The 22,408-nt window shown below is 30.9% G+C and overlaps 1 protein-coding gene across 2 annotated transcripts in view; it reads right to left on the reverse strand.

The window, feature by feature from the left end:
- The window catches only part of LOC134715305 (small conductance calcium-activated potassium channel protein 2-like), a 113,889-nt gene that overhangs the window by 87,157 nt on the left and 4,324 nt on the right, over window positions 1–22,408 (reverse strand). For both annotated transcript variants that reach the window (XM_063577419.1, XM_063577418.1), the window contains exon 2: window positions 7,029–7,155. The gene's annotated coding sequence lies outside the window, so the exon portion shown is untranslated. The remainder of the gene's footprint in view (window positions 1–7,028; window positions 7,156–22,408) is intronic.

The following is a 22,408-nucleotide window of genomic DNA, read 5'->3' on the forward strand; positions in this document are numbered from 1 at the left end:
AAAATCAAGCGGTCTTTTAGGCAGGAAGAAATTTAAGTTTTTTTTCCTCATTAACATATTGCTCTAAAACATGTATCTTTCCACTGGTAAGAGATCTTTCATTTTATTAAATATTGTCATTTGGTAAAATGCTATTTTTTTTTATCAAAATAAGCTGTGCACAAATCCAAAAACCTTTGCTTTGAACAGATTCTATTGCATTTGTACGATTGCCGATACCAGTTTCAGATTCAAAAGAATTTGTCTGCACCAAAAAGTGTTACGTGTGAGCGTTCCTGAGTTTACTAGATCAAGAAGAGCACTACGGATGCATGCAATTAATAACGTGTTGTGTTTCATTGTTTGTCATATTCTTGACATTTCAATATCTTTCGATTATTACTAAATAGGATCATTTCACTAGTATCTTACAAAAATGTATCCCGCATTGGCTACACGTATTACATTTGTGGTACACGTCAAATTGATACTTTTAAAAGGAGATGAATGTATGGGACACAACGTATTACCACGAATAAGGACACAAAGTCGTGTCAATATAATCTGTTACATACATTGATTGAGAGTTGTCTCATTGGCACTCATACCGCAGCATCTTATATCTATGATCTGAAAGCATCGAACAAGAAGTATCAAATCAATAAAAATACTATCAATATTTTACACAAAAAATAGTCTAAATAATGTGTAAAAGTGCGACTTAATCTCGTTCGGATATTGCCATAGCTATACTAAATCTGACTGAAAATGGTGAAATGGTATTTGAAGAGAGGAAAAAACATCTTATCGGACAAAACAACTTAAATTTTAGGATCATGATAGTCACATTTTTATGGAACCGTAAATACTAATTTTAAATATTTTTGAATACTCAAATTTGAATTCTAATTAAAACCTAACTGGTTAAAAATCTGGTCGAATATAGATGCTATATATCAATTCTAATGAACACATATTTTTTTTAAATGTATCTTTATGCTCCTTTGTTTAAACATATAAAAGGAAATGGCTTTCATTCGTCTTAGATTTATACGGAATAGGTTCACCAAAACTGGAGTTGATCAAAGTACAAACAAAATAATACAATGCCATCAAATATAATTATACATATTTCGATGACTTCTAGTGATAATCAGTCAGTCAGTGTTTTTGATTGGATTGCAGTTGCTTGCCGTTTAGTATTATATGCAAATTTGATGGGTTGCAAGGTGAAAGGAGGGAGCGAGAAGCATAAATCGAATGGGGGTATAACCGAACATGGCTGCGTGTTTTCCTTTCATGAGTTAAAACAGACCCTTCTCATTCTGCAAGGGTCTCACTGCTGGACGAGAACCTAACATGTGGTGTAACAGTACATTCAGTCATACAAATCAGTTTACAAAATCTTGACTCCTATGGTTGATACAGAACACAAAAAGAAAAATAGTAAAGCAGAGGTAACACAGTCACAGTTTTGTAATAAACAAGTAATGTTTCTGCGATATGCCAGCCGAATGTTTGGAATAAAAATTAAAAAAAACTCAATTCAGCACTTAAGGGAATTGTCTTAACCCCCGAAACGATAGACAAGGACATTATGTGTATAGTACGAATTGGTCTATGCGTTCGTTCTTTCGTACAATGTATGTTCGTATGTCCCATATCAGGTTAAAGTTTAGGTTTAAGATAATTTACCATGAAGTTGAGGTCACAGAATTATTTTTTTTTAAATTTGAAATAGAACTAATAAATAAAAAGTTTGATCAAGGTTTTGCGTTTCTCCAAAAAGCATAGAAAAGTTATAAGATGAGAGATGCATCGTTTCCTATCCACTTGTGGGTGTTTTTTCACTACAAAGAGGTAATCCGTCGCAATTTTGTTTTTGCAAATACGTCTTTAGCGGCGATACAATGATCGTTACAGGGACGTTGGACTCCAATCGTAATTGACTAGGATTTTCACTTTTCCTTTGGTGGTTCTATCAGGACAGTCCGGCCTCCTCCATCAAAACCAACTGACCGCTTTGATAGCTAAAAGTGTTGAAATTAGCGTTAAACACCAACAACCAATCAATCAATCATGTGTTTGTTGTTTCATTTCATTTACCTTCTCCATTCAAGGAACAAGAGCATCACATCTTATTAATTGAACAGACAGGAACATCAAGATGAAATTAAAGCCAAAAACAGAAATATCTCGTTTTTTTATTGATATCATAATTTTCGTTATTTTCATTCATTTTTGTTTTGTTTAAATGTGTACTTTTAGATAAGTTGGACTAAATAACGTTTTGCCTCATACATTGATCATGAGTTTTAGTTGAATAATGATCAATTCAAAGAAAGGCGTTGGGGTTATTTTAATTGTCAATTAAAATTGGCAAATAGATTAATTCGGACATTAACTCGGAATTTTAATGAACGAATTATGCATTAAAAGTTACATTACAGTACTATATTTCATTAATTTTCGGATTCCGAATGAAACTTTAAATTAACTCTTGCGTAATCTTAGCAATAATTTGCATAACAACCTCTATCTGAGTCCTTATCTATCAGTTCCTGTCACTTTTAGTATGGATTCAATAACAATGTATTCCTAAAAGAGATTGAGCTAGTCAGATATGTTCAAACAGGCATCTATCTTCTAGTCAGTAACTTTGATGAATTGCATTTCTACTTCTTTTGACTTTGCAATTCATCATCTCTATATATATATATTTTCCAGACTTCACATTGTACCGACAAAAGTTTCGTAAACATGCTTTATCGTAGTTAAGGAACTTAAATTGTGCTCCAAGTATCTAAAAATAGCATATAGACTGTTAGAAATTCGAACCTTTCAATGTTACTGACTCGTAATTGATGAGTTGATCCATTGACACACGATCCACATTTAAAACTAAAACTAATCTTAATTTCATAACCACTAGAGTATTGCTAATACGAAATTTATTGAAGAAAAAACTGCTTTGTTGTCCCTATTTAAGAAAAAAACATAACCAATCAAAATTGCCTTTGATAGATGAGATTGGACATTAATATATATAGATTATGGCACTGTTTCAATATTTCTCCACTCATATTAGTCAAATATTAGGATTTCATCATGCAAGTATTCTTACAATGCAAAATTTAAATATCGAAAGAAGATATTTATAACTTTCGAAGTAATTATAACTTGGGAAGTAAAAGACGGAAAATTAGTTTCTTCCTTGGGCGTATGTCTTTGATATTTTGTTTGGAAAATCGAATGTATATATGGTTGTCCTTGAATTTTCACCATAAGAAAAGACAAAAAAAAGATGAATGTTTATTTGGCTGAGTGGGAGGCGTAGCCGCGTTTGATCGAAACGGGATGGTCACTAGTATGTCCGATGCCCAATGTAGGGTGAAAAGTATACTATATACAGGTTGAAACCTTAAAACAACCATCTTAAATGTCCGGAAAGAGAACGAAATGCAGATGACCTGGTGTAAGGCAGAGTGATGCCTTTATCCAACATATTCTAATTATTTCAAATTCAAATGTTAATTGTCATATAAACTCTCGACAATAAGTTTGTGACAAACCATATGAAAGTAAACATACACAAAATACATTTCACAAATAAAACCATAGAACACATATCCAATATATATATATATATATATATATATATATTTATATAATACTAGATAAACATGAAGTTCCCTGTCCTCATTTCAAATGCCTGTTTAAAAAAGAAGACCTGAAGCTTTCTTTATTTTGTAGGTTGATGGGCAGAGAAGATAATTTAATTTTCTCATTTTCTTGCCAGGACATAAAATCTGGCATATGTTTAACTACATTTCATACAAAGTTATCTCTTAGTTAAGAATCTTTTCTATAGTATAAAATAAAATGAGCTTCATCCACTAATGCATTACAGAATGAACATAGTCTTTTATATCTAGGTATTTTTAATATTTTCCTATTTCTAATTATTCTGTTTGTTCCAATTTACTTTAATGTCGTTACCTTGCAAAACCTACATATCTTTTTAGTGTTTGAGTTGTTTATTTGTTTGCAGAATATGTATACTATATTTGCCAATGAGCGTTAAGTAAACAACAGTCAATCAATCAATCTTTCAGGATTGTGTGAATCATCCTAGTCGAATAGGTCAACAAAAGAAACCCAATATAAACGTACGTCATAATGCATACGGTTCAAATCACAGATCTTTGGAAATAAAAGTTTTCTACTCTTAGTTCGGTACAACGTTTGTTATTTCAGTTTTGTTTTCGATTATTTTTGTCTTCATTATTGATTTGAGTTGACTTCCCATCTGTTTTTAACCGTGAATCTTTTATGAATATTATGTTACTATTACGTCAGGTGTACAAAATAAGCCTGGCACCTTTGATAATTTATTTTACTGTGGGAGAAAATTTAACCCAATTGGTTTTTTTTCTAAACACCTGAAAAAGCGTTGTATAAAAGTGTCCATCAAGGGTGAAATTCATGTACAAGTGTTGCCTACTACGAGTTTTATCTATTCGACATATTAAAAGTACGAAACCAGAATGTTTTGATAAGACTTCAAATGAACACTTCATAATTAGTTACTTTTTAAGACATTTATTAATTTATTTATTAACATTTGTTACACATTCGTTTGATGTGTTTGGACTTTTGATTTTGCCTTTTGATTTTTGATTTTCCTTTTTGAATTTTCCTCGGAGTTCGGTATTTTTGTGTTTTTACTTTTTAGAACTACATAATTTAATCTTATTCAACCATTGGATAAAAAACTTAATATATAAATACTGGTATTCAAAAGTATTGTGCTCCGTGTAATCTCCCCGTCCACTATTAGTAATCAAACAGAAGGCCACCCGTTCTGCTATGTCATGAGGTAGATAAACTCATCATATATACCAGTATTAAAATTTGTATTGACGTCATTCATATGCGCGTTTCGTTTACAATAGACTAATCAGTGACGCTCGAATCCAAAAACATTAAAGGCCAAAACAAAGTGCGACGTTGCAGAGCATTGAGGACAAAACATTTCTAAAAGATTTGCCAAATACAGCTAAGGTAATCTATTCCTCAGGTAGAAACGCTTAAAAATTCCAAAGTTTTGTAAACAGTGAATTTATAAATATTACCATATCAATGATAATTCATGTCAGTCCTCACTACTGGGTTAGTGATTCCCTCGGGGAGTTTAAACTCTACCAGCAGTGGCATCGACCCAGTGGTTGTAAATATACTCATCATAGATACCAGGATAACATTTTGTATTCACGCCAGACGTGCATTTCGTCTACAAAAAACTCCTCAGTGATGCTCGAATTCAAAGGGTAAAAAAGGATAGAGATCGATTCTCAGACGATAATCGACCACTTTAACAACACGTAAAAAGAAATGTAGTTGTTTGTTACGCGGGAGGTTTGTTCTGAGACCATAAACGTTAATAAAATGTGGAAGAACAACTTTCCCCGCTTTAATACAGGTAGGTAGATCTTATTGTAGAATTTCTTTAATTAATTCCTTAAACAAGTTATCCCTTTTCTAATTTTTATACCGTGTATCAAAGTGTTAACGATATCATTGAACATTTTATCGATCGTTGTTTCAAGTAAACTAACAAAAATAACAAACTCCAAGGAAAAATCAACGGAAAGTCCTTTATCAAATGGAAAAATAAAAAAGCTCAAACACATAAAACGAATTGTAAACAACCGTCATATTCCTGCAATGATAGAGGAATTTCTGTATGAAGAAAATGGGAAATTAAAACAGGATTTAAGGGGTATCTAAGCCTCTCACTTGTATGACAGTTGCATAGAATTCCATTCATTCCATTCATATTTTCAAAATGTGTGAGTAAAAAACCCGGACATAATTGGTAAAAATGTCACAAAATGGGGTACAGCCCTCAACATTGTGTTAAACATATAATCTTTAATCACGTTAATACAAATAAATATTTCTACATAGAAAAAGAAAATGGTATGTAGACACTCTATATAATCGGTAGTACCAAAAAAAGAATTAATTTGTTTTGATGTATAACATTAGAAAATTATAAAGTAATGCTACTGTTTTCCCATTTGCACCATCATTATGTATATCCAAAACGATAGATCAAGAGCATAGCTAATGAATCGTTAGTTAGGTTATGTTTCTATTGTATGCTCTGCGTCGTTATCATTCTTACACGGTAGTCAGAACATTTATTTTCATGACAAAATACGACCCCACAACAGCCTTTTGTATAATCATTTACATGAATTTGTGTACTTATGTTACTTCTCTTTGTCTATTCAATATCAGTTTATCCATATGTCGTGCAATTGAACAAAACGATTTGCCAATGATTGTCAAGTGACTTCGTGGATATTAACAAAATATGATTTGAAAAATAGTTTTATGAATTTGTTTTCGTTAAAAATTATAATATATTTCAAGAGAACTTTCAAAAAATATAATATATTTCAAGAGAACTTTGAAAATTTATGATATGTTTCAAGAGAACTTTAAAATTCATTCCTGTATTTCATATAAGTTTTGAAATGTTTTTTTGTCGTTTTGCCTTAAACACAGACGCATAATTATCAATTTTCAAAAGTATGTTCATTCACAAGGGATACACGACACATATATGCATTTTTTATTGGTTGTACAAATACAAATTATAGCTTCCAACAAACAAAATATCAAATTATTTTAGAATCAAATTGGACAATCATTTTATTCAGAAGCATGGTAAGAAAATTATTGAATTTGAATAACCTAATGATAGTAAAATCACTAAAATACTGAAACACGAGAAAAAATCAAAACGGAAAGTCCCTTATCAAATGGCAAAATTAAAAGTTTAAATACATCAAACGAATGGACAGCAAATGTCATATAAATATAAAAGCATGCAATGTCTCGTCTGTTAATTATACATGAAATATTAAAAAAAAGTTCGGGTAGAACTATTTTTTTTTACAAATATGCTTCAACCTGTTGTATATTTGTTTTCCCAACTTCCATATATATATTAAATTTAAATAAACATTTCGTCTTACCATAGTTTTAATTACAGTTGTTAATCATACGTGTTATCTCCAAACATGTTTAATGGTTCATCCTAAATCCTAAAGTCTCCAGATCCATAATGCACGCACGTGGACTATCATTCCATTTGGGATCTACCTACAAAATCCATAATTTACAAATCGTTACTCATTTGCTGTTTGAATTCAAATGACAGAGTTGCCTGCAATCTACCACACTATCAACACTGTTTTTATTTTGAAATTTGTAACTTTATTTCAGATTTTTGTTGGCAGAGTGAACTTGATTTACAGTATTGATTTGGAGATTAGAAGATACCATACTAATTATTTCTCTACGTTTCCTTCTTATTCAACATTTTCCACATGTTTCTCCGACAGATTTGTACAAATTTAATTATTAACGACATATAAATATTAATTTTACTGCCTTAACAAAATAGTTGTCCTATGTTCCTGTATTTAATTAAAGACTGCTACATGTTCACGACAACTAATGGAGATAAACAACTATAAAATAAAATGAAGTTCCTAATTACTAGTGATCATCTTTGAAAAAGGTTGAGACGTAAGTGCGAGTTAATAAGACAGCAATCCAACGACTTAAATAACCAAATGTCATCTTGAGGTCAACGTGTCGTTGTCAATTGAAGTTTGGTGTCATTACATTGTGTCAATCTCTAAATTGATATGCGTTTTGAAAGATATTTTTTGTTTTATCTAAAACTAATGAAGATCTTCCGTTATTCAACATAAATATATCAAGATTATCTTCCTTCAGCAGTTACAGTATTTAAAGCAAGAAAGACAACCTGTGATGAGGTTCCTGACTTCGGTCAAGCAACTAGGAAAATGATTGGGTTAAATTTTATGATCTTATCCTCCCCTTTCACAAATTACAAAAATCTGTGAACATGAAGTACGAATGATAGCTCAAAATTTTATAATTGTTTTTTTTCCTACTTTTCTCATATGCTTCATTACTTTGGCCAATATATGTCCTAGTTAGATACTAATATGTCTATGGCCAGCACTGCGTTGATTCAGAATTGAATTTCTGTTTGAATGACGCGTTTGTAATCATGAGATTGAAACACATAATTTGATAAGTAGAAACGATTTGATCTGCCAGTTGCAATAACTAGTTTATACGTAATTGCATTGTTGTAGATAATTTAACTGTCAGCAGTGCTTCGTATCTAGAATTACATTAAGGGTTATAACATTGTCTTTATATTTAATCAACTGCCACTCAAAGCAACAAGCCTTTTGTCGACGTTTGATATACATTAGCTCTAGACATTTCCAGGCTAACTTTAAAGTGAACACAGATGAAAATGTAATTCTTTAACGTAAATATGCCCAAACCTGAGACGAAAAATCAAATCAGAATGAATGATAAGGTCACTTTTTGTCCCTTGAATTTTAAATATAAAAATAAAAATTATTATAAATCTTTAAGATAAAAATATCCTTTAGATGTCCCCAATACATCATTTTTTTTTAAATATTTTCAAAATTATTTCTTCCATTTCAGAAGTATGAAATTGTGCCAAACACTTTGTATCAAACGGGCATTTGTTTTGATCAAATCAAACTCGTGAAACTCCACATGTTAATGACGTCGCAATGATATTGAAAATTACGTTTATACTTTAAAAATGACCCTCTTCAAAGTTTATCGAAGATTATCATACAGGTTTCAAAAGAATGGTTAAGTAAACGTTATCAACACAATAGACCAATTCAGATATACTAATGTAATATGGAAACATCACTGTTATCGATGTTCTGATTGGTCAAATTGTTATGTATGATAACGAAGCACATTATTAAAAAAAAATCAGTTAGTTCATCGAGGTATTAGAGGTCCAGCATTCATTGGTTCAAAGTTTTTTTTTACATGTATACATTTTTAAATTGAGTCCAAGTTACAAAGAAGGGTATTGGAAAGAAATTGGTTTAGAAAAGCAGTCATCGATTGCATATCAATTCAATTTGTTGATAGTTTTTATCTCAAAAGTTTTCTTCTGCTTGTAAAGCAATTCACAATACATAGTGAAGCTACAGTACCTGTAAGCGCTAATGTGTGCAATAAAGATTTGAATGTATTTTGTTTAATTAGTACATGCATCACTTTATAAAAGTTAAGACAGCTGAACAAAACTACAAAGTCAAATTTTATAGTTTGTTTAAAAGTATGGTAAAAAAAAAAAGCTTGGTTACCCTAACTGATATTATTCATGGCACGCTATTTTCTGTCACTGTACGTATTGTAACATTCCGAAACCATAACAATTGTGAAGGACGTTATTAAAGACAGTTGTGCAATGCGCACTTTTGACAGTGTAATTCTTTGAGTAAAGTCGCGTAGCGTTGGTTTCTCAAAATACACATACGAGCTGCTTAATAAAATCTTTATACTTGTATTATTTACATGAGATGTTTTGATTATAATAATTTACAAATTAAGTAAAGATATCAAAAAAGTAAGATCACAAATCTGTCAGTCTTCGACCTTTCAAAAGACATACCCCGGTACTAACAATGTCAAGATATTTTCATATTTTTTTTTTATTTTTTAATAATTGGACACCTCTGGTTCTTGTTCGGATTTCAATCGGCCCTACGTTTTGTCCCCTTCCATTTTTGAGATAAATGTTGGGTTTTCAAATATTTTGGCCTCGAACATCGCCGAAGAGGCACGTATTGTGTAATTACGCGTCTGGTGCATTACAATTGGTACTAATATTATAAAATGTTAATATTTTTTTCTCTTCACTACAGAAACAAAACACTTCAGTTTATTTGCATAAAAATATGGCTATCTTGTTATTCTTAATCTCACTCTGACATAGTGACAGTTTCAGCAGTCTTCACTCACTATGTCTTTTCAAATTATTACCACTCGGAATCAGAATATAATACTCTAACCAGACCAACTTCACAAATGTAAAGTATACCCTGTGATTCAGTTTGTATAGAAACGTTTGTGTAGTTTGCCATTTGTTTTAAACCATGGTTACCCGACAAGATATGTATAAAGTAATATTACAATAAACGGTGATAAATATAATGAACCAGATGCGCTCTTAGAAATTAATGTCTATTCAGTGAAGATCGAAGTCAAAACAATTTTCAGAACTCAAACCTAATCAAAAGCCTAAGTAACAAATTCATTGAAATATCAGAAATGATAATGGTTGTTATAAAATGATTATTAAATAAATCCTAACTAACTTGATTATCATTTCAAACATATTTCAAAAAAATTTAAGGGCAAAAATTAAACTCATTACACTTAATCGGGACATAATGGATTTTACACTGATTGTCATTAATGAACATTAAATCTTTTGAACGTCAAAGACATTGTACTTAAAAATATAATTCCAAGAGCATTAAAGACTCGCGTAAACAAAGAAAACGATTGAGAAGCATGCAAATTCAACATGATGTAACAGATATTTAGTCTTTACCTGTCTAAAGAATATCTCGTTCCCAATAATTTAACATGCTGTAGCTGATATTCAACCTTAATCTGTTCTATGAAATAACCTGTTCCCATGTAGTTAAGAATTAAAAGAGATAAAGTCCTGATTTAACTTCAGTTACAGTTCACAATATGCGTATAAATGTACATAGGCGTTAATAATTTATTGACAAGTAAAGCAGAATAATCGGTCCAGATGACACATTATATCGACGAGTAAAAGTACATTATACCTACATTCATGGATATTGATAAATTCTTTATACAGAAATAGAACAGAAAACACAATCCGAGAAAGTGTTATATCGCCATAATTTATGGGTGAAATGAATCTGATTGTATCATGTTTAATGTCAGCAGGGTTCGTAAACAAACATTAGAGGTATAGGGAGAGGGATTAGATCTCATAAACATGTTTAAACACGCCGAATTTTTACGCCTGTCCTAAGTCATGAGCCTCTTGCCTTTTTGTTCTTAATTAATTTTTTATTTTGTTTCTTGTGTACAATTTGGAGTTTAATATGACTTCACTATCACTGAACTAGTATGTATATTTGCTTAGGGTCCAGCTGAATAACACTTCCGGGTGCGGGAATTTCACGCTGCATTGAAGACCTTGGTGACCTTCTGCTGTTGTCTGTTCTATGGTCTGGTTGTTGTCTCTTTGACACATTTCCCCATTTCCATTCACAATTTTGTTGTCAGATTTACTGCGATTTATACCGTTAATTTTAGATTGAACGTAGTTGCTTTGCTTTTTTTTATATATAAAATAAGCTGATTAAATTGTAGATTGTCCAATAAAAGATCAATAAACTGTAAGAATGGCAATTGGTTAAATGAAAATACAATGTAGTGTAAGTCTTGGATATTTCATGTCAAATATTATAAAACTGTTTAAAATTATGGTTTGCAACAACTGAACAAAAAACCAAACGAATCACATATCCATAACTGTTTTGTAGCGAAATAGTAACGTAGTCACATGTAATAATGACTAAAAGTGACATCCAATTGAAGATAATAAGGATAACATCACAACTTGAGATAACCAATGAATGCAAATATTTCGACAGGAAACCGAAATCTAAACATTTTTATGCAGAAATGCAACTTACTGGGAAACTTTCATTAGAATGAAACAAATACAACACTGACTGGTGTGGTAGTAAAAAAACATCAATTGTTGTCAGATGTCTTTCACATTGACATTCAACCAACTATCCCATAATCCTTCTTCACAAATATTCCTAAATTTAAAGCAGATTCCAAAAATTTCAATGTCTTAAATCTTCATTATAAATAAGCTTTTTGTTTTGTTTATAAAATGAAAGCAAATAGTTCACTCTAGCTCTAACACATGCTTTTAATCCCATTCACACTGGTTTCGACATTTGAGTCCATTGTTTTATATAGTATCTTATTACTCGCCTGATTAGACTGTTAGATATAAACAAAATTACGTCTAAAATTATGATATAATATATTTGTAAACATAACATCTTTGACTTGAAATATTATCTATCTACATTTCATGTTAATAATTATTGGTTTTGGTAGAAGCAGTAGGCGATACATAATCGCAATGAAAATATGAACTGCTTTGATAGAATATATTACATGTAAATATATTTTACATAACAATGTTGAAACAAAAATGTCACATACAAACAACTGACTTGTACTTTACGGAAAAGTACAAATGTATGCCGCTAAATCAAAACAGTCATCCTTTTTTTGTGGTTTGCCAATAAAAAAACACGTTGATTTTCTTTCACACCTCATGATCAACAGACATATATATCATCAATGTATACACATGTTTAACAGTAAATCATATTTACAGTTCAATTCATCTAGGGTTTACTTACATTAATGGAAAAATCTGGTTTGTACATGTGCATGGCTTTTATGACGCACACATTTGATGTTTAATATAAAAAAAAATGTAAAAGAACCAAGCTCGCTCTTCAACTTTTTAATTGTTTGGCTTTATAACTGTTTTGATCTGAGCGCCCCTGATGAGTCTTATGTAAACGAAACACGCGTCTGGCGTATTAAATTATAATCCTGGTACATTTGATTTATTTACACCACTGGGTCGATGCCACTGCTGGTAGACATTTCGCCCCGAGGGTATCACCAGCTTAGTAGTCAGCACTTCCGTGGTGACATCAATATCATTCATATGGTCATTGTAATAAATTTCCTGTTAACAAAACTTTGAACATTTCGAAAAAATAAGGATTTTCCTATCCCAGGAGTAGATTATCTTAGCCGTATTTGGCACAACGTTTTGGAAATTAAGGTCCTCAATGCTCTTCAACTTTGAACTTGTTGCCTTTTTGACTGTTTTTATCATAGCGTTACTGATGAGTCTTATGTAGACGAAACGCGCGTTTGACTTATTGAATTATAATCCGGCTGGTACCTTTGATAACTAATTATAGTTGATCACCCCAGACACGCGTTTTGTCAGGGCCAATATTGAAAACATCATGTTACAATCTATAATTATTGCCCCCTTTTAAGTTCGAAATTGATGATAAGTAATATAAATATATCAAATGAAATCCTTCAGATGTAAGCAAGATATGAGTCTGTAAGATATGATTATTTCTTTTTTTAGTTATATCTTATACACCGTGTTGTGAGTGCTTAACTTTTTTTTATTGTTGATACATACATTCTCCTTAACACAATGGTTTAATAACATAACACATATTTATGAATTTCCGCGTTAGTACTTATGTTAGCAACACAATAGATGTAGCATGTGCCGGATCTGCTTGCCATAATGGAGCACATGATATTCCCCCTTTTTATTGGGTTGGTGTTGTCTGGTCTTTAGTTTTCTATTTGGTGTTTTATGTATGTTTGTCTTTTAGTCGTTTAAATAGTGGCATTGTTAGTGTTAGTGTTTGATTTATAAACTTGAATATCTCCTTGGTATCTTCACTTCTCTGTTACTTAGGTTGAAATGAAATTTAAAAAAGTCATCATTGGGTATTTCTTTGTTGTTCTAAAAAGGTACACAAATATTCCAACAAAAATGACAACAGTTCAAATTAACACGTGCATGACTTTGAAGATTGAACTTGTGAACCACTACATCCTTGAGATCATCAATTGTAAATTGATACAAGAAAAACAAGTTTTACAGTCAGTTACTACATGCATCAACGGGCTTTCCGATAATTCTGAGGTGGATCAAGATTTGACAAGCCTATATGGATGATTGAAGCTGTCTAAGAAAATTTTGAGCTTTACGTTACTATAATAAACAAAAGTCTAATATCAATATATCAATGTTATAGATAAAATGATATCATTTGGCCGAATATTTTTACAATACAGAAAATTATATCTATTGGGATAGGAGACCGCTGTCTACCTTAGGGTTTTGATGGGATGGGGATTCATGAATGAGTGCTTGAGGGATTACCTCTTGGAAACAATATAGTAATCAATTTCAATTTATTCTACCTATTTTGTTATCCTTATAGCAGAACGAGCAAGAAATCTTTTTTACTCACGGAGGATTAAAACGCAATAAAATTTATCTTAAATAGATGACGACTTATAAACAATTAAAATAATACAAAATTATGAGTAGCAAAATAGTATTCAGGTAATTAATTATGGTTACATGATAAGATAGAAAAACAAAATTTTCTTAACATAAGCAAATTTGAAGAAAAAAAACATATCAAAATACCAATGATTTAAGAGAATAACACAATCAATATAGACACTTGTAATGTTTATCACACCTTAGTATAACCAACAATTTTGGTATCCGCTTTAAAGTTTCAGAGAGTTTGGCGAGATTAATGGTTACCAGTAGTTCTCTAACAAAACATTCGTTTATCAACTGATCACAACAACAAAAACAAGGAAACTTTTGTTGTCTACATTTAATGTAGTATCATACTTCAAATCAATGTTATCCAGAACGTTAGGTTTATATAGGAAGTTAAGAAAGACAGCTGCGTCGCAATTCTTGGAAATAATCAAGGTTTTATATACCTGGTGAAACAAATTGAATTAATTTATCTCCTGCGATCATTTACTGTCTCATACTATATATAACTGTAATAAAAAGGTAATTACTACGCTTCTACGTAAACCATGGTTTTGTAATTTCTTCAGGTACATAAATGGACATGTTCGAAGAACTAGTGGTAATAATGACTGCATCAATAGCAGTAGTAATTTCCCGTTTCTAAATTATAATCCTGTTACCTTTGATAACTATTTCCATTTCTAGATGAGACCATTTATCTCTGTGGTCACTAAATACATAGTATTTTCATATATTCAAACATTTATTTTTAAATTTCTTAAAAGAAATAACTGCCACTTATTTTTCATGTTAGCTCAGGTATAGTTCATAAAAACACAATTTCGAAAACCTGTGATCAGGGTAAGACAATCACGGTCGAGAGTAGAACAAAACTGGTATCCTCAATTATAACGGATCAAATAAACTCACCATAGATACCAGGATTAAAAAAAGTGTACGCCAGACGTGTGTTTCGTCTACAAAAGACTCATCAGTGACGTTCGAATCATAAAAGTTGAATAAGAAAAGAGACAAATAATATGAATTTACAGAGATGAAATGTATTGGCAGCAAAACGATAAAGGCTGAAGGAATTCACGTTGTTAATGAACGGTATGTATTTCCATTGACAGACAACTATTGCAGATGAAGATGATCAATGTAATTACAATTAGACGATTGTGAAACCTATGACTATTTATAGCTACTCAGTGTTTCATAAAAGGTAGATTAGTACCGATTGTATTGGATACCGGAAAGTTAATACTTAATTTTGCGTTCTTAGTAATTGATTTTGTGACTGGAATAAACTGATTTCTTTTTTTATTTCTTAAGACGCTTATGAAATTCATGGGTTTATACAAAACGGAGAAAAAAAACGTTTGACATCATTTAATACCCATCTTTTAAGTGAAACTTATCTATTTGAGATGATACAGTATTTACTTCACTGCATATTTGTTTTTGGTGTATTGACATAGAGAACATTATTAAATTAAGATTCAATTATAATGTAGACTTTTCAGATAATATGATTGATTAGGTGTTTGTTGCAGACAAGATGTTACTGAACATTAGCGCATCTCAACTATATACAATAGACTGTTTTTACTGACGGAAGCCAATATCTGCATATCAAAATGTATTATATGACACTGCTTGATATTATCTTTGATCTTTTTAAACTACGTATATAGATAAAGTTGACTTTGTTCATTTTTGCAATTTTCTAAAGAATGCAACATATCGCGTTTGATAGCTTATTATTAAGCGCCACACATGACATTATTAAAAAACCTCCCATTTCTAAAATAAATAGAATAGTTTCATTGGAAACCAAACCAATGAATTATGATCTGATAATTTTACACGATTCGTTTTTTTTTTTTCCATTCGAGCGTAACTGATGAGTATTTTGTAGAAAAAACGCGCGTCTGGCGAAAATACAAAATGTCAATCCTAGTTAGTATCTATGGAGAGTTTTCATACGAATGAAACACAATATTATATAAACTAAAAAAATTCATTCAGTAGGTTACAGTCGTGGTACACTTTAATTGTTTTAGCCTTATTGGCCACGTGTTATCAACAAATGCAAAAACCTGCTAAAATCTGCAACATCTATTGAACCTTAAAAGCTAGTGTGGTTAATGTTAAGCAAGCGAAAAGAGACAATTTTGTACTTTACTTTATCAAAACCACTAATTGTATACTTTCTTTAATAAAAAAAATAAAAAGCTGGAACATATCAAACGAATCGAAAATAACTTTCATATTCCTGACTTTGTACTGGCATTTCCTTATTTAAAAACATTGTTGTTAAATGCTAGTTTTATAGCTAGCTAAACCTCTCACTTGTATGACAGGCACATTCAATTCAATAATACTAGAACACACCCGTGATAATGTGGGTCCGTGACTGAATTAGGGTATATAACTGTGCGCAAGCCTTATTTTAGTATAAGTATTGTCATCTGATAAAGTCATGCCGATTATAAGATACACAGTTTTTCTCTGCTTTCAAATCTTTCTGTTTGAACCCGTTGAACTGGAACTTATCAATTATTGGTAATATTAATTATTTCGAAAACAAAAGGTCCTGGAATGGAGTATTTTTTAATCAACAACATTGTCCTATATTAGTTATAAATAAAGATGAATTCTTTGATTTGCTGTTTTACGTCATGTATGCCCACTAACAAATTGAAAACTGTTCCTCATTTTTAGTCTTGTTATCTTAGAAAGTCTTACTGATTAAAATACTACAATAGGTAGCTATTTGACAATTTAGTAGACTAGTGTCTTTGCTTATTTCATATATAAGTATTTTGATACCTACTATCTCTAGCTATTGTAGAAAGATAAAACGCACAACAACACGCACAGTAAAACTCAGTGTAAGAGCAGTCCGAGTCAGAAAAGGTAAACAAAATGTCAATCATACATAAATAACAACATACTTCTAGCAGTTAATGACATGTACCTCCAGACCTCAATTAAAATGAATGAAAGATTACGTCTTCATATATGAATATCAGGCACAATTCCTCCTGTTAAGGGTTTAGTATTATATACCATCATAAAATATATAAGACGAACATAATCCGTGTCATGCTAACAACTGTTTTAAAATACATTTGTTTTATTCCGATGCAAAGACCTTATAAGTGAATCAATATTAAAGCCAAAATATGCAATCATTAGTGATCTGACAACAGTATCGTAATTATATCCCTTCTTAATAAGTGTGTTTAACGATTTTGTTTGCTTTTGATGTGACTACTGACATGTGTGTGCTTTCTGAAGAATTGCAATCACATAGATGCATGTTTCCTGTATATATGTTATATATACGACCTTTAAAGTTACATTATGTCAGTATTACATCCCATATGCTTGATTTTTGACCCAATTTGGGGAGTGAACTAATTATGTCGTTCAAGGGAAATAATGTGAAATATGTTAAGCGCTATTCAACTAATACACCATTACCATACTAACTATGTATATATAGAAAAAAATATGTCGATTTTGAAACAACTTTTTGGTTAAATATGTACATGTAGTAATGTGAAAACATTTATCATTAAAAAATTCTACTAAAACTTACAAGTAATGTAAAAAAAAACGCAGTGATAAGAACAAGTCATAAGAAATGACAACGTTGGATGCAATTTGAAAATATGAAAAGTGTGACAAAAAAAGCTTAAATACCTGTTTCCTTATTATTTAATTTTTCTTAAAAATCATATATTTTGCTATAATGATACGGTATTATAGCCGGGCATAATAAGTATTTCAACTGGCTATTGATAAGTTTGCAAGATAAAACCAAATTTGAAGGATTGTTTTAAAAAAAGTTATGTCTTTTATAGTTTTTCATTGCATTCAACATAATTATTTTCCTTCTGTAAGTGAGTGACGGGACTCCTGCACAAGTGTCAATCCGCCACTCTAATTCTGGGAATCCCTCGTTTCCTGGTATCATGTACACTTTCCCCTCTAACTCAAAGAAATTGCCAAAAATGATATATATCTTTATTTTTGGATTGACCCTACAGTGTGAACATTTTCAATAGATTTTATCGCATATTTAACTGTTAATGTTACAAAGTAAATGAACGTAATAAAACTTGGGTAATTTGTTTATAATAGTTATAATTTGTATTTCTTTTGAAACAGCTTCCCAAGTATTCCACATCAATGAAACTTTGCTTGATGCCTGATTAATAAAACATTGATTGCACAGTATGCATGAAGGTAATGTATAATTCAGATTTATCCAAGGTACATATCATTTTGAAAAGGATCAATTCACCCTCTTGAAACGTCAATTAAGTATTACTTAACATTTGCATATCAGGATCTTCTAAGACAATATTCTTCACTAAGCAAATATATTTGCTTTAAATCAAATTGATTTTAGTTGTCTGTCGAATTTGTATCTATAGAAACATTACAAGGATAAAACAAAGATCAACATATCTACGAACAATCTTAACCCGTATCAAAGAGTACACTATTGGTAATAAGCTTAGTAATTTCTTCAAGGTAATAAGATAATTTGTTCAATATAATGTAGCGATGAAGACTGATTTACATTTGGAATTAATTAAATCTATGACATTGCTGTTTACGAATCCGAACAGAAATTTTATCTAGGCCTTTGTCATTCTTGAGTTTTCTTTATAGTATTTGAGTTGAATCTCCATCAGCTATAACCATGTATTCACTAACACGAAAAGGTTCCCAAAGAAGTTGCCTACGTAGGGAAAATGCATACGGTAGGATTTATTCAATTTCTAATTTAAAACATCTTATTACCTTTTACCTCATATTCTTGGCTCATTTTTATAAAGAACAAATTCTGAAACTACCGTTATTAATGAGGAAGATGTTCTTTTTAAAATGTATTCGTTTAAGTTCGGTTGAGGACCAGTTCACATTATTTCTATACTATTTCAATTCATGCTATGGGTAATCATTTGATAGCAAGAATGTGAAATGCGATTTAATCTAAATGTACTGGAATATAAAGTTTAATCTATCATAAAAGATTATTTCTTCTTAAGAATATAAAACGGTTCATAACCTGTTTTTGTGAGTGAATATAGACACATGTGGTCACAGCAGCTTCTATTTTAGAGAACGAAGAATCAAAGATTATGCTTATATGTAACATGAAATTTGTAAAGTAAAGGATTCCTTGTTGCATGTGTCAACATGTTTATTGGCATTGCAGCTTAATCATTTCGAAAGAATATGTCTTTATTGAGGGATGATGGACTTCACGTACTAAGTCCTTCAGAAAGATAGGAATAGAACAGATTAATCATAACTAGTGTTACTAGCAATTTTCAATTTTGTTTCTCTAGTACTAATTTCAACATATATTAGTTCATTCTTTTAAGATGCCAAAACTTACTCTCAATGGATATTTATGCGATAAAAATATGTCTATATTAATATTAACTCTTTATTTTTATTCAAATCAAGATAGTGTCTTTGTAAAAAAAAATCCCAGCAAAGTTATCGATATGTGAAAAGATATAGGAAGATGTGGTGTGATTGCCAATGAGACAACTCTCCATCCAAATAACAATTTTATAAAAGAAAACCATTATAGGTCAATGTACGGCCATCAACACGGAGCCTTGTTCAAACCAAACAACAAGATATAAAGGGCTCCAAAATGTTTATAATGAAAAGCAATATCTATAAAGGAAACAGTAGTATACCGTTAGAGGAACCATCATTGTACATATTGTAGATAAAATTATAATTTCAGATTTCAACTAAAACAAAGTAATACGTTGAGATTAAACCGGGTATCATACTTAATACCTTAAACATTAGCTGAACTATTATGTCCATGAGGGAAAAAATAACATAGACATACTTCGAAAGTTGTATATTTCTTGTGTGATTATGTGACTTCTGTACCTCCAATATATTATTCTTCATTCATCCTCGTGTATTTTTAATGAAAGATTCACTTTTATAAAGCGACCAAGGGGTTCAATTTAAGGGCAACTTTCAACATCATTTTTCATTGCATGTATCGTAGATGTTTTCTCGCTCAGGACTATAAAAACACCACAATAACAAATGTTTCGTAATGGGGTAGTTTTGCATCTGTAGAAAGCGTGACTTTGATTTACTCGTACATTTATATTTATATAATTTCTTGAAAATTTCCAGTTACCCAATGTTTTATATTGTGTATAAAAATTATTAAACATATATATAAATACATTAAATAGGACATCGATATTCATAACGAGCTAAAACAAGATTAACTACTATATTTTTAAAGACTGTCATACAAGTGAGAGGTACAGCTATCTTTAAAATCAGATTTAATCGAACATTTTCTACTTACTTCTATGTGTCTCAACATTTATATTGTAAATAAGCACACTGCAGTTATGCATTATGATTACAAAAATATTGTATACCCTTAAATTATATCTAAGCATCCCTTCATTTACCTGCCTTATGTACACGAAAGGCCAATCGAAGCCGCGAAAATGTAATATTACTGTTTCTCCTATATTATACACGCATTGCTCATATACTACACTTAACAAGTTAGTAATGGCATTGATTTAGCTTAAGGTATTCATTTATTTCATCGAGTTCACTGACTTCTAGATATGTTGTTATTGTGTGCATGTAATGGTGTGCGATGCATTTAACAATGCGGATCTTTATAACTGCACCATGCAATATAATAGGAATGCAGTGTAATTAATTGTTAATTATTAATTAATAGTTGATTATGATGCATTTAGATGTACCAAATTTTCTGTTTTGGGAAATATTCTAATTACAATTAAGTACGAACGTGACATTTGCAAGGATAGATTTCATGATATTTTACATAGCATGTTCATTTCACACATAAAATACCAATAAAAAGTCATTAGATATACAATAGAGTTCACAATCAAACAGAATTCCTTTGTTTATTGAGATTCCCCATTCTGTTGAAATGTTATCGAATTAAGCCAGAAAACAAAAGATTTAAAAAAGAATACAAGATGTAAAGTTTTTCGAAATAATCAGAGTGTGACAGCGGTCATCCCTGTATTTATTTAAAAAAAAGATACAGAAAACTTTCAATACTAAATATCTGAAGGACAAAGTGGGTCTGGATTTGTTTGAAAAAATGAGGAGAATAATGGACAAAAAAACAATTAGAATGAAATAATACAAAATTGAGGGAATCTCATTCAGATCCCCTAAAACAGGGATTGTAAAAGAATCATTAAATAGTATGTTGCATATTGTTCAAAGCTGACAACTTTTGCAAGTTTACAGATTTTCAGTAAACATTAAAAATTGCACTTGGCTGGCACTGCACTTCCTGTGTTACATCCGACACTACAGCTTATATTCTTTCACTCTATCATCTACCACCCGTATTGCACTGGGGAAGATAATGGATCATTTAAATATCATGACAGTGACTTGCATCTGCCATTTCATCGCTTCCGACATCGTTTATATAGTCCGTAGATTTTATAAAATGAGCTGAAGATTAAGTGGGTATTCGACCTTTGACTGTTGAAGGTATTTGTCGAACACGATCATATTAAAATGTTTTCAATTCCCAGTTGTCAAGACATCCAATACTTTGAATAAAACAATGCTCACGGTAGTTACAGCTTCCAAGTTAAAAGTATGTTAATTATTGCAATTATTTTTATTAACTTTTGAATGCTCACACTATAGGCAAAGTGAGGTGTTAGATAAGTAATTAAAGGTACCAGGATTAATTTAGTACGCCAGATGCACGCAAATGTATGTTTTCTTTACAATGATTTGTAAAAAGAACTTAGGGTATGTCAGATAGTAGCTGAATAACATATTGTGTACATGTGTTATTTCAGTAAGTTTCCCATTCTCATTATGAATTTAAATTGTTCCCTTAGTATCGTCCACCTCATTTTTTTCAGTTACCTTTTATTGAAAACTATTGATTTACTTCAAACATATGTTGAGTGACTGAGTTTGATTTCTACTGTTCTACCGAAGAAACTTGACCGTCATGGCTTAATGAAGGGCAAAGGAAAGTAAGGATTTTCAAATTTGAATTCGATGTTTATACCATCGGTTTGACTATATGATTGCTTTCCTAGCAAACGTTTAATACTGCAACTTTTTACTAAATAATCTCAACATGTTAACGATTTGCAGACGTACTCAGCAGTAGATGTTCCCCTTACCAAGGAGAATTTTGTTTGTCAGTAATTTGCCTCAAAGTATTTAGTGTAGACATAACAATAGCAATGAATCAATTTAATTACATTTCACGCCTTTTATATATTT

Source organism: Mytilus trossulus, chromosome 4 (genome assembly GCF_036588685.1).
Source record: "Mytilus trossulus isolate FHL-02 chromosome 4, PNRI_Mtr1.1.1.hap1, whole genome shotgun sequence".
NCBI classification, from domain to species: domain Eukaryota; kingdom Metazoa; phylum Mollusca; class Bivalvia; order Mytilida; family Mytilidae; genus Mytilus; species Mytilus trossulus.